Source organism: Anser anser (genome assembly GCF_964211835.1).
Source record: "Anser anser genome assembly, chromosome: 1".
NCBI lineage: Eukaryota > Metazoa > Chordata > Aves > Anseriformes > Anatidae > Anser > Anser anser.
The window spans coordinates 207,839,786-207,856,468 of record NC_139720.1 but is presented as its reverse complement, the minus strand read 5'-3'; the positions used below and the strand labels follow the sequence as shown (position 1 = coordinate 207,856,468).

At 36.7% G+C, this 16,683-nt stretch overlaps 1 protein-coding gene across 3 annotated transcripts in view; it reads right to left on the bottom strand.

The window, feature by feature from the left end:
- Positions 1 to 16,683, bottom strand: part of TENM4 (teneurin transmembrane protein 4) — a 1,267,116-nt gene that overhangs the window by 933,454 nt on the left and 316,979 nt on the right. For all 3 annotated transcript variants that reach the window (XM_083820251.1, XM_083820252.1, XM_083820255.1), the window contains exon 3: positions 5,624 to 5,698. The gene's annotated coding sequence lies outside the window, so the exon portion shown is untranslated. The remainder of the gene's footprint in view (positions 1 to 5,623; positions 5,699 to 16,683) is intronic.

The window sequence follows — 16,683 nt, the reverse complement described above, 5'->3', positions numbered from 1 at the left end:
GTGTCCCAGAATAATTTATTTCTTGAACTTTAAAGAGTTGAGAGAAAATACAAATGTGGCAAAAGAGATGTCCTCTTCATCTCTCTTACTTTTTGTGGGCACACACATAATGAATCTGGTTCCAGATATTGATCCGATACTGTCATTCTCCATATCTGCTTAAGTATAGAAAATTATGACTCAAGCTATCATCAGAATTAAGTATGGTATGAATGAAGATTGTGAAAAGAAAGCACAACAAAAATTCCCTTGGAAAGTATGCTAAGAGGGCTTTTGAATTCTTCCATTGTATAACAATGGAATAAATGAGAATATAGCATAACTTAGTATAATATAATCATATTTCCCTCATCTATACAAGAATTTCATATGAAAACCAAAGAAGACAATGCCATTACACATATATTGTGATTTGATATATTAGCTGACATGCTAAATATATGTAGAACAAAACACCAACTTTTGTAATTGTCATTCATTTATTTATTTATGATGCTACTGCTGTATAAGTAATGTAGGAAAATAAAAAGAACTAACTGTTCACAAAGTTAAATTATTGATACTGTTAGAAAGTCATGATGTAGATATTTAGCAATGGATGATAGGCCTGCTACACTGAGGTTGACAAACACACCAGTCATCTGGATTGATGGTTTGCTAGTTGCTCTGATGTGCTCTCGGGTTTTATCACACCACCAATAAACAATGTTGTTTTCCTGGAGTAATATCTACTTTTAGTTCAGTTTAAAAAAAAAAAAAAAAACTAGCTAGATTGCTGTCCTGCCACAGCTGAAATCATCGTTTCAGATAATAGCCAAAAAATTAAATAGGAAAAACAAAACACAAAACAACCAAACAACCACCAACAACAAAACATAAAAACAAGAAAACATAAAAACTCTTCAAAACCCTTTATTTACCCAATCTGGATTAGGCTGCCATCCCCCAAGTTGTGTCTCACTATTCCTTCCTTATTCATCAAGAAGCAAAAAGCTTGAATCCGCTACAATGTACCTGAAGGGTTGCTGAATAAGGGATTGGCTTGATCATTTTTTTCAGTGTTTTCTGAAATTACTGTCTTACATAGAGTCAAATGTTTTGTTTCAGCACACCTGAACTCTCTCTCATCACTTTAGAAAGAGGCCAGGAGTTGGGTTGGGTTAGGTTTGGTCCAGTCCTTCGAGACTGGTCCATTTCTAGGACATCCTGATGCCTCTAATCCAGGAAGAGAATGACTTGCAACTAAAACTGGAAAAGGAAATCTTATCTTATGGCAGTATTGATAAAAATGTTATTGAACAGAGTTGAATACAGAATAAATTCTGCTCCACAGAAAATGTTTACATTTTTCCAAATTCTGACTAAAAAGAAAGAAAAACTAATGGTGAAATTGTTAGGGAAAGAGTGTTGAGAATACTTCAACTTCAGCCAAAATGGCTTTAACAAAACATCTTTTTTTTTTTTTTTTTTCATTTCTATTTCCTTCAATACTATATACATTTTCATTTCCCAGAAAATTCTATTCCCTCTCTAAAAGTCTAGGATGATTTTGAAGCCAAAGTAAACATGATTTTGTGAAGCTTCTGGGTTTAAAATAAAGTGCACTTTCTCATGGAGAATGGTTCCATCTACGTTTCCCTTGCCAAGTCATCACAATGCTATCAGTATGCAGAGTCCTCACTGTAAACTGGTGTGGGAAGGACCATGACACCGTATCCTGTCCATTCCCTTTGGGTCACGATTAACCTTTGGAAAACCTTTGATAGAGCATCTGCTTAATTTCATAGGGCACAATGCCCACAAATATTTTTGGCCCTAATATGTGAAATACATTTAAAAGAGACTCCTTGTATTCAGCTAGTGAAATCCATAATGTGATCTTAAAAAACATTAACATGAGAACAACTTTTTCTTGATAAACAGATAATGATTACAGAATGATATTTTATTGGACAGCAAAAAAAGCTGTGTTGAACAGTTACATATTCACTCAGACAAGTTCCTTTCTTGCTTTATAGCTTAGAGAGATAAAACAGCCAAAGTCAGGAGTCATGGTGATGACCAGGCTTTTGTTGTGACTGGGCTCCAAATATCAGTCTGTGGTTTAGGGTAAGTTAATTCACAAGGATATAGGAGATCACCCTTGTAGAAAGGTATCCTCGAAGACAGTGATTCTGATAGGTTTCTTTCCTCTGTCATACTGTCCCATCCTATCAAAGGCCTCATCATCCCCATTAGGAAGAACTAAGAATAGTTATCTCTGAAGTGTTACATGTTTTGTTTCGTAATGGACCAGATGGCATCCAGTGACAGATCTATTCAAACAATACATTCCCAGAAGAGGACACTTCTGTTCCTCTGACAGTACCTGAATAATATATACTATCTATAGCTTCATTAAAATAGGTACTAGATCTAGGAGGAGTAGTATTAGCATACTCTATCTGGTCCATGTAAACTTGTTTGCTTCTATTCATTCTATTCATATTCTTTTTTTCTTTTTTTTTTTGTGTGTGCATGTATAAAAGTGGAAGAGGATAAACAGATTTTTGTGCATTTCACCAGCAGTAGCACCAATAAACTCACTTATATCTTCTGTTAAACAGGATCAAATAACCTGGATGTCTAATAATACCATTAGGCTTAATTTCATGATTTATCTTTTACTTATATTGGGTAATAAATCCAAATCCTCACATGTGTTTATTATATTTTGCGACATTCAAGTGGGGCCGATATGACAAAGGCTGTGTTCCCTTGCCTAGCCTAGCCTAGCCTTGCCTCTAACAAAAATCAGTGCCTTCATTCACAGCTGTGGTCAGGATTCAGGGTCTGTAGAAGCCTGGCAGTAAAACATACTGAGGCTTGAATACATTTTTTTTCCATTTGAGGCTGAATGCATTCTAATCACTCAAAAGCCTCTAAATGAAGCCAGATTTCTTTTAATTTTTATTTTTTATTTTGGGAATCATGTTATTTTAGTTCCATAGTTCTGATTCTGTTCCATATTCAGCACCAATTTACTTCTTAAGGAATGACTAACTTAAGCTCTGACTTTAGGGGAATAATCAGCCATAGTTTGTATGATTCTGCTGTGTACTATTTCAGGTGGGCAGGCAGAGACTATGCTCTAACCCCAGAGGTTACATCCATTTTACCGAGATTACTTTCTAATCACTCTTTGAAAGCAGCACCTTATAAATCTCTGATGTTTCACTAGCTCACCCTTCTTGCAAGAATGTGTTTGTTTTTTTAAATTACTATTATTAATATTTTATTTTTAGCAAAAAAGAAGCAGTTCCAATTGTTATCCTACAATTAAAAGCACATTTTGTTCTATTCTTGTACTTCCGGAACGTCTCATTCCAGGTCCTGCTAAATATGAGCTTGCAGAATTGGCTTTCTTTCTCTTTCATCATAATAACAGTTTGCCACTCGAACTCCTGGCTACAAATATAACCTTTACAGTTAATATTACTTGAAAGAAATAAGCTGGTATATTTTAAAAAGGATGGATTTTAGTCTGTGATTAGTCTTAGAAATTTTAGTCCAATAAGTTGACAGTACACTGGTGTAAAGATTTTATAATGAACATAAAAATCAAGCAGAGTGATTTTTGATACATCTACACTCAAAACCCCATTTCCAGTTTCACACATTGCATGTAAATTATCAGATATCACAATCCTGCTAAGAGCTGATAATTCAGTAGACACGGATTTACTTCAAGAAGGAATGATTGCTTACACACTCATACAGGAATATAGAAACATTATCTGTAGTGCAGGCATAGAATTTGGAGTATAGAGTAAGAGTGAAAAATTCTCAGCATCTGTTAACAACTGTTGGGATGCTTGGGTTAGATCTTGGATATAATTTGTCAAATTGCATCAATCAAGTCAAGTTACACTTCAAGATTTAATAGAATGTGACCAACACAATTAAGCACAATAACATAACAGAACAGAAAAAATGCAGTCTTGAAAACAGTGGGTAACAACACTACAGTGTTGTTTTAAACACAGGAAATGCTCCTGAATTTTGGGGAGCATTTTTAGAATACAACATGCTCCTGGCCAAAGGTTTTTGAGCGTCATCACAGAAATTTCAAAGGGCAAGGTCAGGGTTTTTCTGGCTACTGCACTACTGAGGATTTAATTTTCAATTAAATAATGAAAAAGAAACTAATTGTCTGCAACTCTGTGTAAAAAATTTGTTCTACCTTCATATTAATATAGATTAATATAGAGTATATACTGCTCACATTTAAATGTAGTTATATGCACTTAACTTTAGATTGTAGATTTTAGATGAAGAGTGATGAAAAACTTCCTGAACAAAACTACTACAAAAAAATCCATTGTTTTATTTTGCAGACAAAACCTTAATGAACTTGTGATTGGACACATAAATATAATAATGATAAGCATGTCAACACCACTTGGAGAAGATGATCCCAAACAAGAGCGGACAGAAAAACACAGATCTCATTAATTCTGCTGTAAAAACATTAAATCTATAAGATTTGCTTGAAAACAGATAAACATTCTGTGTTTCCAGGGGAGAAATAATCTGTCAAGATCTTGTCAAACATTAGATAACTCTATATATTCCTTTTGTTCCGTAGTGCTGAATTATTGTTATATGTATGTATAATTATGTGTAATCTTCCTAAATATTTTTTCTCAATGCACTGCAAGCCATAGATATGATGATTTATACAGAAGACTGAGCAGGCTGTTAGACCGACTTCATGCTGTACACATTGGTGGTAATCCCTCCACACGCGGTAGAAGAGGTTGGTAAATCCATTTGTTTCCAAGTACTGGACTCCCATCAATCCTGTGCTTATCTTAGATTTTATCATTTGATTTGATTCATTGTTGCTTAGAGCAAGGATTCGTAAAAGCACTTACAAGAGATAGATAGATCCATTCTCACTGGGTTTTGTTGATATTTATGCAATTCTCTCCTTTAAAATGATGCAACCTTAAGCTTATGACTCCATGCCTCCAGAAAGAACTGTATAATTTCATCTCAATACAAGAACATTACCTATTCAAATCCAAGATGCACAAGAAAAGACATCTCTGTGGAAAACAATGCAACCTAGAGATCAATCCTTAAAAAATCCTTAAATTACTTTTTTTCTTGGGGGGATGGGAGACGGAGGGCAGAGGGGAATCAAAAGCCTGTAAATCTCCTGTCTTATTTTCCCTGAGCTAAGGGTTACATAGCTGATTTTCAAATTTTATGCCAAGTGTAGAGTGTTCAAAATCCAGATTTAGATCCTGAGGCCTTAAAACTCCTGCAGGGTGAATTTCTTTACAAAAAGAATTGTTTTCTGTAGAAAGGCAATCTCTTCCTGCAGGCTGCTAAAATTTAAATCTGTGATGGCATCTCTGACAACAAACCAAAAAAGCCCACAGGTGCTGTTATAACTAAATAAGCTGCTGTAACAACAAAGTCTTTATAGCATTAAAAATGCAACAAACTAACCTGAGTTTCTAAATTAAATATAAATAAATAAGTAGAGAAAGAGAATTTCAGTCACCACTTGTCAAGCTAGAAGAGTCTGCAAGACTATGAAATTGTCCAAAATTTGAAGTTATCTATTTCTTACCTTAATTACAGTTTTTCACCAATGTCTCAGAAGCAGAGAACAAACCATTTCTTTGAGCCAAGAAATATATCCATCCTAAAAAATAAATAAATAAAAAATAAATGAAAAATGTCCCATAATTTCAGAGAATATGCTTCTCTTCTATCACACTGGAATTAGAAAATAATACCGAAGATGTATTCACTGCCAGAAAAAGAAAGGAGTCTAATTACATGTTCTATGAGGAGACCATAGCCATGTGAATCATTTAGTGAATGCTATGCTGAGAAGACAATGCAACAGGAGTGAAGGTCCTTTGTGTCACTGATTCAAACAGTTTTTAGCAAATAACCTTTTTATATCTTTGTTTTACACATCAGATATTCTTACCTGTAATTCACACAATTTAGTATATATATATTCTTTAAATATACTACATTAAGCTATAATATACATGATAATATTTGAACTGTGGTAAGGTCTGCAAGTCCATGTTCCTTAGCCAAAACATTGAATTAGTGTCATATATGATGAAAGGAAAGAAAAACACAACAACAAGAACAACAACAACAAAAAAAAACCTGGCCCTTGTATACATAACTATATTTAAAAGTATATCTTAAAATATGACTGTTCACTATTGCTATTCATCACATTTCCCACCAGGACAACAAAGATACTCCATCCACTCAAGAATGGGAAACTTAGCATACATACACACACACATGTATATGCACAAATATATTTATAACTATATATACATATATACATATATTTAAGATGGCAATAAGGAGTGGAACTGTAAATCCTAAACCCTTCTGATATCACTGCATCTTCACATACTGTTAAACTATCATAGAAGATGATCTTGATACAGAAACTGAAGATCTGATACACCATTTTCCTGGATACTTTTGGAAATTTATATGAGTGCAAAAGAGGGTGGAACACAGATAATTCTCTGGCTTCTTTTTCTACTGAATAAATGTTGTAGATGCATGTCAATGAGCAATCAACTGTTGAATTTAGGCCCACTGAGACTGAGTACCCTAAACTCACCTGTCTGCAGACTTAGTTTTTAACTGCTCTTTCCATATTCTAGCTAACTGCATTAAATACATGTGGTGGTTCTACCCAGCTGGGTAGACGAAGTCCACCATGACCACTTTCTTACTCCCTGTCCTCAAAGAAAAAGGGGAAGAAAATGTGATGAAAAAAGCTTAAGGGTTGAGATAAAGACAGGGAGATCACTCACTTCTGGAGCAGAATATTTATGATTTTCCTTGAAATTTGCACAGTAGAACCTGGTCTTTTAGTTTTGACTATCTGTGGAGTCAAAATCATTAAAAACTCTTAGCTTCCAGAAATGATATGTGGTTATCTGATCACCAAACACTGCTGTCATATGAGGCTGAAATGGGAGATTTTGATACTGCTGACTCTGAACCTAAATCTGACCTGGGATTTGGCCTTAGACCTAACTCTCCTGGTGTTTTATCTTCAATAATTGTCTAAAAGCAACTTAAACTGTTCACACCAAATAAAATCACAAGTAAAGGAGATTTCTGCAAGTAGCTGGCTCCTGCTTCTTGTCCCTGTTTCCCAGCTGCTGTGCATTAGGCAGCAGGCTTTTGTAACTGGGCAGTGACAGTTAAATAAATGACAAACTGCCAGGAAAAATCAGCAGCTGCAATTTACAGTGGCAGTGTTTGTCACTGAAGTTTTGGGGACTGTCCTTCACACTTAAAGGGGCAAGCCTACATGTTGCCTTTGCCTTCCATAAAATGGTAATGAAGGTAAAAAAGATTAACAAGAGAAAATGTGTTTGGAAGAAACGTTTTCTTCAACAGAAAAAATGCAAATATTTTGTTTTCTTCTTTAATTTATGAATTTATTGGATCAAAATTTTACTTGCTTAAAGATTTTAAGCTGAGTTCTTCGTATTTAGACTGCATGTATGAATCATGTCTGTCTCAAGTGATTACTTCTTCAAATTAGTAGTCTCGAGACCTGGGTTGGCTGAATAGACTCAAAAAAATCCCCAAACCAAAACAGCCAAACAACAAACCAAAAATAAACAATAATAATAAAAAAGCAAACAACCAAAGAAACAACAACCTTGATACAGCCATATGCTAAGATACTACTAATATATTGTACGTGCATATACATCCCCTCATACAAACCCTCTTTCCTGAGGGCTCCAATTTCTTTCTACCAGCGTTTACATGGTTACTGGCTTGAATTCTTTTTTCATTACTGAAAAGATGCAATGAAACATTTAGCATTCTGTGTAAGCAAGAAAACCATCTCAATAAAAAGTATTATTTATCTTGCCCTAACACAAATCCTAGACAAGTCACACACTTATGAATGTGTTGGAGTTATAATGACTTAATGAGTTACAGCTTATCAGTTGAGTTGTTTTGAATTAATGTTTGCATGAATTTGAGCTCTCCTCTACTTGCAGGTTAATGAAAAACTTCAAATTTAGAAGAAGGTAATTTAGCTAAAATATCTTCACTTTGTATTCAGTATGACTACAGCTGAACATGCTTGTAGTTATGGGGCTTAGCTAAGAGAAAGGTGATACTTATTAAACCAATGTGACTGAAGTCTGTACCTAAAAGAAACACTCAGATGTTTCTTCATCGCAGATTTCAGTGATTTTACTCTACCTTTCCCTAATATGAATGACAGAATCAAATCAAAATGAGTTATGAATCTAGTGGGTATTCTTTCTTTAATTCCTACTCTTACATTTTCCCCTCTGCTCCTGTGACAGTGCTTTTCTCTTTTGACTTGCTTGTAAAATTTGACCTTGGTTCTTTCTCACACTGCAGGCACTACATGGCTGTGTACCAGTTTAATGTTAACGAGTGAACAGTTCTAAAGTCTAGTTAATAAAATGGACACTTGCAAATTATAAGCACTTGGGGGAGAATGCTGTTCTTTTACTCAGATAAAATTTAATTTCTTGACCTGGGTTTGAAGTTAGACAAGATGAAAAATAAATTGAGAGAATTTTTTTCTGTCAGAACAGCTGAGAAAAAAAATAAAAATATATATATATGTATGTATAAATCTAGTAACTTCAAAAACTGCTGCTTAAACTTCTTGTGACTGTAGCTGCAGTCATAGAGTCCTCCCTGGAACACAAGATAGTCCTTTCTGAAAATTCACATTCATGTGGTATAGGAGTTATAGGAGGGATAAAACATTATTTATACATATAAAGGCAAGTATGTGAGAACAATCCCATCTTCATACAAAAACAACAACAAAATGCCCATATTCAGTGCTGAATTTAAGCACTCAGAAAAGCGTCAAACACCTATACCCGGCTTCTGATCTCATTCTATCCCCCTTGATTTTTCTTTGTCACCTTCCTAAGGTAGCCCTTTCCTTGGTGAGGCTTCTTGGCATGTGCTGAGAAGTAACCACCAGGGAAATCACAGTGAACTTCAGTCATCCCCTCCCTTTCCCCAGGTAGACTTCTTGTAGGATATAAACAAGTTGCTTTGCTACTATGTCTTTAGTACAAAAAGAAACAACATGAATTGTTCTAATTTATATTGAGTTTTACAGGTGAGAGATGACAGGGTGCTCACTTAAGACAGACTGAAGTACATGATGAACCCTTTAACATATATACTTGTAAGAAAAAGGAAGAAGCAAATCTGTCATGTTTCATGCTGTAGACATGGAGTTTTCATTTAATGATCACTTTTCATGACTCCTACATCTCTCTGATTCCAGTCTTCCACGATTGATTTACAAAAAAATGGTACCTGCCAGGAGGTCCTGGGGCAAAACAGAAGCTCCATCTCTGCTCATCAACCAGGTAGTGCATACCCCAGGTTGCTCACCACATCTGCAACCTTGGGTGGTGATCCTTCCCAACTAGATTTGATGTCTTCATACAGCTAAGTTACAGTATGGGCTGGAGATCTGGCCCAGGGCCTGCTCCTGCGGGGGTTCTCCATGGGCCACAGCCTCCTCCAGGCCACATCCACCTGCTCCACCGGGGGCTCCTCCACGGGCTGCGTGGAGATCTGCTCCATGTGGGACCCATGGGCTGCAAGGGGACAGCCTGCTCCACCAGCCCCAGGCAACCACAGTGCTGGAAAGAAGTACGTTTTCTTGGTCTGCTTTAATTTATGTATTTATTTGTCCCAATTCTCTTTGTGAAGTTGAATGGAGCTTACATCTCTATGTTGTAACTTCACCTTTCTAAGGTATATGTTGAAGTTAGAGCCTATCTATTTTGTTATCTCTGTTGTGATGTTTGCAGGTTCATACCTATAAAATACAATTAAAATAGATCACTATACACTATCCAAGTGCTTTTGCCCATAATGAGGATTAAAAATATCATAACTCATTTTCTGATTGTTGTGCAAACTAAAACAATCTCTTTATTGAACTTTTGCAATTTATTTTTCTTCATATACCGATCAACATTTACTATTGCATTGTAGTTCTCCATGATATTATACTCTTCCTGATCCATTTTAGTCACAATCATTAGTGGATAAATACCATTACAGATGCTTCTATAAGCAAGTGAAGCTTCTATAAGTGGTGAAGCTGAAAATGTAGGTCATTTTTTTTTTCACTGTAAAGTGAATCAAATTTCTTTCTGATGATATTAGAAAGTGTGATAGGGAAAAAAACAAAACAACAACAAAAAAAAACCCCTCTACTTCATACTGGTAAACTTTGATAGACTCCTAAACCTTGATCAGCATTAATAACCAATAGCGTGAAATCACAGACTTCTGTATGCAAGAACTACTAATAAAAGTTCATCTGGTTAATGCTTCATTACTGGTTGGGTCTTACCAACTCTAGGAATCACATGCTGCTCTCAATTACTGCTGTGTGCTGTGTACTCCGGCTGCTCTCATCTCTATGCAAGTGTGACCAGCCAGGAATGTGAGGACAGAATTTAGACCAACGAGTCAATCTCATGGCAGAATTACATAAGTAAATGAATATCACTGAAGACACGGATTAAAAGAATCCTAATTAAGGTATTTTAAATCCCCTGCTTTCCTGTGCAGCTTCAGAAGCCTCTGTCTTCTATACTCTTAGTCTAAATATCTTAGCAAAAATAATATGCCTGTGAGGCCACTGTGTTTCCAGACAGGAAATCACTACCTCAAGTTTACAATGCTTTATGAAGCACATTAGAATAGGTTTTTGGATTTCACTAATTTCACTTTTATCTTGCCAAACAGACTGGCAAATTGTGCTCTGCCTCACACTTGCAGACTTTTAATCCCATCAACCCCATAGGAACAAAAAGACACATTTGAAACCTTTGCTATTATTCAAAAGACTGGTTATGCAATTTGAATTACTAATAGATCTGATTCTGTCTAGTTTTTAGGATAATCTTCTGGTCAGGTAAGATATTTTTTTCCTATTTCTACCCCCACTGATGGGGTGTGAGGTGTTGGGCAAGTAATACATCACTGTACCTCAGTTTCTTTCTTGTTAAAATGGGTATAAGGTAATCTCTGGTATCTTCTATGCCGTTCTTTGAGGTCTTCCAATGAAAGATGCTAAAATAAGCACTATGTATTATTCATATATTAATTCTCTCTGGCATATTGGTTTCAGGAAACTTCATTTAATACCATTGGGAAATCAACATCAAAGAAATGGAGTTTTACACAGTGAATACACTCAGCAGTGGAACAAGCCAGACATGACACAGCTTTGAAAAGAAAATAGAAACTGAGCAACATAGGTGCTCTGTAATCTCATTAAGACAAAAAACAAACAAACAAACAACAAAAAAAAACATTATTTCTAGGCCCTCTTTCTTTTTCTAGAGTTTCTACAGAGGCAGTCATATGAAATATGTTGGTTGGACAACCAAACACTGACTACTCCAAAATCCCTTATCACTTCTGAGATTGTGGTACAGATTACCAGCTCAAGACTTTTAAAATAACTCTTCCTATTGTCTTTGTCATGTCTTACTCTTCCTTATGTCTTAGTCTTCCACCAAGACATTTCTTTAGGACTATTTATTTAACCACAGTCAACTACAAATTGAATATATGCATATATATATGACAACATTTTTTTTTCCTTTTTCTTATTTCCCTACATCACTTTGAAAGACTATTTTCACATATATATATGTATATATAAAATGAAATACAATCCAGCAATTTACTTTGAACTCTGGGGGTAAAAGAAGAATTTCACTCAACAGCAGCAAGGTGTTCCTAAAAAACTTTATAGCATAATTTTCTATAATGAACCTTGAAGCTTAAACTCTCAATTTGGTAAACAAAGGCAGTATATGTGCGCTGAGGGAAGACAATTCATAGTAATTTTGTCAGCAAAATTGTTACAGTAAAGGCCTAAGCAACACTTCATCTACCTGTCACTTGTCTTGAAAGGGCAGATTACTTTTTCCTCAATCTTGACACATCCAATTAAGGTAGACTTACAAGCCAGGCAGGTGTAAAGTGCAAGCCAGCACTTGTTCACATTAGCAATTATCAATGGAAAAAATACATAAGTGCTGAGGCTTGGCACAACAGTTGCCCTGGCAACCGTTAGCACTCAGAGTCTCAGCAGAGACTAACATGACAGTTTGACATTTTTTCCCATAAAAAAGATGATTGCATTCTCTCTTTCTCTCTCTGTTTTTCCTTTCTCCTCTTTTTGTGCTGTTTTTCCAAAGCTCTCGGCAGTGACCCTGCCTTGTTTAACTCTAGCCGCTCACCTACTGTGGTGCAGGGTGCCAAACTGAGCTACCCTGTTTTGCAAGCCATTAGTGCATCCTCTATGGAAACTGTGTTTACTGTTTACCTGGCCAAACGTGAAGAGGAGGAGGGAAAGGTGGAGAAGCTGCATTAGTGTTACTGACTTCAGGCAACCTGAAACCTGGTTGTCAAGACAAGTTCATTCATTGTTATCTTTTTCACGTGGATATTTTGCAGTTGTGTAGGGCACGCAATTCATCTATGGAAACTTGCCTCGAGATACCTCTTGCTTCTTCTTGGCCCTATTCTCTCTTTATTCACCAACTTCTCAAAAAAGGTAACAAACTGAACCAGGAGAGGATATGTATGTCACATGCAGAGGAAAACTTCAATCTCAGTTCTACTAAGGAATTCAGTCCGAGCAAACTCTGCAGAAAGTATGGCTTCAAAACATATCCAGTCAGCCCACCCCTGAGGACAGAAGACCTTGAAGGTTTCTCAGCATCTCTTTGTACTGTGCAGTGCTTGTGGACTCAGTTGTTTGAACTCGTTGACTGAGTTAGCTGCCAGTTCTGGTATTTCTATTTTGCATTTTTATGCCAAATAGATTTAAGGAGTGATAAGTCTACACCAACATTTTGTTGATTAGTGACAGTCTACCAGGTTTTCCTTTTCCTGTTGCTCAGGAGCCATTTCCTTTTAGTATTAATATCTCTTTTCTATGTAGTCATTACTTTAGTCTTACTTTCTCTTTAATTTCATTCGTATGTTTCAATTTTAAAAAGTTAATTTAAAATCCTAATGTTCTATATCCCATTTAGTTTTGAGTGCTTTACTTCCTTCCCTCTTTCTCCTTTAATGTATGTCATTCCTGTCCTTCAGCTCACCATTCTCACTCACTGTCAGCCATCTCCAAAAGGATAAGAGGAGAGGGTGGCGACGGGAAAGATGTAATCTTTTCTGAGTGGAAGAAGAAAACATTTGGGAAGCTAGGTGTACAAGAAAACGTTTCATGGTGAAACTGAACTGATATTCTGGTCCTTACTCTTAAATCACAGATAAACTGAAACATATTCTGAAAGATATGAAGAAAATTAAAGTAAACACATCCCAGTGTTTACAAGAAAATTCTGTATTTGCTTATTATTGCATATGCTGCACCCTCAGACCTCACATATTTCAAAAGAGTAGTCTTTGGCTGTGGAATAACATTGACCTGAAAATTCAAGATGCAGAGCCAAATCTTACTGCCTATATTCGTGTGATCTGTTACCATGAGCAAACAGAATCCATGCGGCAACTTTAATTCTGTCAGCAGGATGAAGGGATAATAAATAAAAGTAATAAACATTTTACAACATTAAACAAACTTTCACAGCTAGTCAATCTGACAATTTTGGCTAGCATTAAATTTACTGGAATGTTTCTAATCATGAACAAGAAACAAAGTCATACTTCCTCTGGTACAGTTGCATTGATTAGATGAGTGAACCAATAAACATTATTACTACTTTCAGATTCTGGGACTAACAGAAACTTATTCTTTTCCCTGTTATTCCGTGGGCTGCATTGCAATCTCTTCCACAACAACATAATTTAATTTAAAAATCATGATGCTGTAAGTACTTGAGAAGCAGTTACAGCCATTCAGTCAGAGAAAGGTCATGTTAACATAAATATTGAAAAGAATGATAATTAGGCAAGGAAAACAGCAAAACACATTAAACAGAAATGAGGCAATTTTTAAATGTTAACATCTCAATTCAGAAATGTTTACACTACATTTAATGGTCCCATTTTCAATGAGCATTCCAATAAAAAAAATTACTGAGAAAATTATGGAAGAGAATTACAACAAAAATGACAGTGTATACATTTTACCATCCTGAGAGAAAATGAATTGTCTGAACCTTGTTAAACACAACAGAATTCAAATAGCTCAGGCATGACTTATTGCAGAATGTAGCAAAGTACTCTCTAACTAAGAGGAAAGTGCTTAATCTTTTGGCGATGGTTCAGCATTTGAAATTCTGAATGTTTTAAGTAGTTGCAAAATATTTAATTTTGTCTATAAATTATCCACCTCTTATCAATGCACATTGATAAAGATAAGAATGTCACTGTGATGTTAGTGATTTCATAGCCTGAAACACACCGTGGCTTTTTTCATACTATTGCTTCCTACGCAATCCAGACTCGATACCAAGAAACACACATTTAATGAGACACTTAAAAATCTCAAACAAAGTAGGCTTATTGCTGTTTCAAGGTGATTTCCAATTTATATCATGTGCTTTCCAAGTTCAGTTTTAGCAATGGCTTTAACATAATAAAAACACTACAGAAATCCTTAACAATTTCATCAAAACATTCCTGGAATTTACATATGTTCAGCTGATTTCCTCCCCTTCTCACTTAGAGCTCTTGCCATTGAATATGTTCATTTTAAAAATACTTTCAAAGTAAAAAGCTAAAACTCCTCCCCAGGACAATATGAATCATTTTCCATTTAAGTTTTTGTAAAATACCTAGATACCACAGTCCAAGTTAGAGTGCCACAATAATGCAGCAGTATCATGATAATCACAGTTGTATAGTTCAACTAAACACGGCCAAAAAAAAATGTGAATGGGTAAAAGAAAGCTGCAGTGCAATAAAAATGGGCTTATGACTTTGTTGTTGTTGTTGTTGTTGTATTTGCCAGAATATAAACCCACACAGTTTAACCTGCACATTTATCAGGCCAAAGGAATGCTTCTGGTTTTGTTTATTTTCACAGGGAGTCAAAGAGAAGGAGGAATTGGTAACACAGTAGTCAGATATTAGGAAGAACTGATCAAGACATTGTGAGATGGGACAATTTTAACTAAGAATTTTCTTTAATTACAACTGCCTACACTCTTCTTTAAAATGCAAATGAATCTGCTTAAGTGAATTTACTGTCTGAGTGAATTTAAGTGAAAGGGCTGTCATGTGAGACCATCCTTATTTTCAGAGACCTGGGAACATGAAAGGAGGATAGCAGAAGAGAATTCTGAGAGATTAGAACTTTAAGTGTGTATAAGGTATCTTGACAAAAATGTTTTACTGTGGCTTTCATTCCCAGGACCAGGCTGTCTTGCCCCCATACAGCACATATGCAACAAGATATTGCCAGGGTGGGCATCACAACAAAAGCATGAGAAAGTTGTTTGCCATTGTTTTAAGCAGCATTGTCATGACTGAAGCAAGGAAAATAATGGATATCTGAAAGTCCAGCTTTCGACACTGTTTCCCACAGCATTTTCCTCAAGAAACTGGCTGCTCTTGGCTTGGACTGGTGTACACTTTGTTGGGTTAGAAACTGGCTGGGTAGCTGAGCCCAAAGAGTCGTGGTGAATGGAGTCAAATCCAGTTGGAGGCCGGTCACTAGTGGAGTCCCCCAGGGCTCAGTACTGGAGCCAGTCCTCTTTAATATCTTTATTGATGATCTGGATGAGGGGACTGAGTGCACCCTCAGTAAGTTTGCAGACGATACCAATTTAGGTGCGTGTCAATCTGCTCGAGGACAGGAAGGCTCTGCAGGAGGATCTTGATAGGCTGGACCGATGGGCTGAGGTCAACTGTATGAAGTTCAACAAGGCCAAGTGCCGGGTCCTGCGCCTGGGGCACAAAAACCCCAAGCAGTGCTACAGGCTGGGAGATGAGTGGTTAGAAAGCTGCCTGGCAGAGAAGGACCTGGGAGTACTGGTTGACAGTCGGCTGAATATGAGCCAGCAGTGTGCTCAGGTGGCCAAGAAGGCCAACAGCATCCTGGCTTGCATAAGAAACAGTGTGGCCAGCAGGTCTAGGGAAGTGATTGTCCTCCTGTACTCGACTCTGGTGAGGCCGCACCTTGAGTTCTGTGTTCAGTTTTGGGCCCCTCGCTACAAGAAGGACATGGAGGTGCTCGAGCATATCCAGAGAAGGGGAACGAGGCTGGTGAGGGGTTTGGAGAACAAGTCTTACGAGGACCAGCTGAGGGAGCTGGGATTGTTCAGCCTGGAGAAGAGGAGGCTCAGGGGTGACCTTATCACACTCCACAGGTACCTTAAAGGAGGCTGTAGCGAGGTGGGGGTTGGTCTATTCTCCCACGTGCCTGGTGACAGTATGAGGGGGAATGGGCTAAAGTTACGCCAGGGGAGGTTTAAGTTGGATATTAGGAAGAACTTCTTTACTGAAAGGGTTGTTAGGCATTGGAATAGGCTGCCCAGGGAAGTGGTTCAGTCACCATCTGAGGACAAAGAGAATAGTTGCATTCCTTTTCTCTTTGAAGGTTTCTTCTGCATGTTTGGAAATGATTATCCTTTCTTCCTTCAGTCTTCTCATTTC